The following is a 2396-nucleotide window of genomic DNA, read 5'->3' on the forward strand; positions in this document are numbered from 1 at the left end:
AATGCTTCGTATTTTTGCGCAAACTATGATTCATGAATAGCACGTTAAAAACCACATAATTTATTTGAAATATATCTTTTTAACATTATACATGTGTTTAATGATCACTTTAATGTGTCCTTGATAAATGGTGTTCATCAAGAAAAAAAACATGTAACGTAAATGTAAATGATATATAATAAAAAGCATTTGTAAAATTATTTAGAATTGTATAAATTGATTATGTCCAGAAAGACAATGACTGTAAGTACATAAAATAAAATAAAATAAAATAAAATAAAATAAAATAAAATAAAATAAATTTAATTTAATTTAATTTAATTTAATTTAATTTAATTTAATTTAATTTAATTAAAAATGTAAAAGATTTAATAAAATAAAATAAATAAAATAAATGCGTCATTCATATGTTTCTTCCTCAAAACTTGTAAATTCTGTGGCAATTCCAAGCAGAAGAATGTGCTATAATTGTGATTGCAATAAACATGCTTTCTAACTTCAAAAGCGATGTGAAAACACCATATATTGTCCCATGTGATGTGTGACCTATATTTTATGTCCTGATTTTTACTTCGTCAGAAAACATTCTGAATTGACATTCAGGAATTAGATTCGGTCAGAACAGGCCAAACTTATAAATGAATAATAACCTTCGGTCTGCTTCTGGCACAAATCTTATCATATTACTTCAATAAAACAAGTCAGATGGGCTATATTTATGAGAGTTTTCTTTTCTGTAGCTCAGCATAATGACTCTTTTTTTTTCCTTCGCTGAATAAAGAAAGTTTGAGGGATTCAGGAAGACATTAGGGTGAATAAATGAGGACTGAATTAGTATTTTTGTGCGAGCGATCCCTTCGAACCTGCTCTTACCATGTGCTTACTTCCCCACGATTCTCTCCTTTGATTGGTTCGGCTCTTGATTTGTCTCTCTCTGTCCGAAGCGCTGTGTTCCCCGTCTCTCCCGGCTGCCCTGCGTTTAATGGCCTTTTGTGCTTCTGCCAAAAGAGCCTCTCATCCTCCAGCCGCACTTAGATTAATCAATAGCGCCGGCATTGCAGTGCCATTAGCATGGTAAAGGAAATTAGAGGGAGAAAGAGGGGTATTCAGCCATCTTTGGTGAACGTCCCGTGCTCCACCCCAGCCGGCCCACGTCTGCTCCACACACACACACACACACACACACACACACACACACACACACACACCGCCAAACATTTACACTTCTGCATGCTGCTGTTCTTTTTTTGTTCAATGACACTAGAAGACTTCTGTTAGAACACACAGAGCTACATCACAAGTGTAATGAGAGGAATTCATGTGATTATTGTTACCTAATAATAACTCAACATGACCCATAGAAATACATGACATCTTCTGTGTGAAACCTTATCTTCTTCTTCTTCTTCTTCTTCTTCTTCTTCTTCTTCTTCTTCTTCTTCTTATTATTATTATTATTATTATTATTATTATTATTATTATTATTATTATTATTATTATTATTATTATTATTATTATTGTATTTATGTATTTATTTTAGATGTATTTTGTCATTTTATGGCTTTTTTTATAGGACAGTAGATAAAATCATTCGATAAAGAAATATTTAGATATAAAAACAATACATATATTGTTTATTTTATTTGATATATATATATTATATATATATATATATATATATATATATATATATATATATATATATATATATATATATATATATATATATATATATATATCTGATGAATGGTTAGGTTTAGGGTGGATCCTAAAAACCATACATAAAAATCATACATATTCATACAAATCACATCTTCTGAATGCATGCACACCGATAACAAGTACTTTCCCACAAGTGTGGAAAAACTGCCCTTTTGTCACCTTCATACCCTTTCTCGCGTTTTCTCCGTGTTTTCTCCTCACGTGTTTAGTATCGTCATCACAGGTCAGGTTCAGTGAAAGCGTGTCACAGATCTCTGGGCTCTGCTCAACAGATGCTCTTCTCATTGGCTGTAATTGGCCAGTTGCAGGCCTGTCATCAGAGATGCTGGACTTCTGATTATTTCAGAGACAAGTGATATTAAGCATCATTATCTGTCATCAGGATGGTGATACCAGTAGCGTGCAAATGGACACACACACACACACACACACACACACACACACACACCAGTAAGTGCTGATGGGTCTGGCTCTCACGCTGTTTCTCCTCAATGCCGAGTTTAATACATTTATGCCAAAAAACATTATTCCCTCTCCCCAAATATCCTCGCCTTGTACCTTTTCTTCCTTATTATCAGTACTTTAAAGAATTGTGAAAATATGCTATTGCTTTATTTAAATTATTTACTTGTCAACAGCTGGTTAAGAGTCTCAAAACAAATAAATAACATTAT

Source organism: Puntigrus tetrazona, chromosome 10 (genome assembly GCF_018831695.1).
Source record: "Puntigrus tetrazona isolate hp1 chromosome 10, ASM1883169v1, whole genome shotgun sequence".
NCBI classification, from domain to species: Eukaryota; Metazoa; Chordata; class Actinopteri; order Cypriniformes; family Cyprinidae; genus Puntigrus; species Puntigrus tetrazona.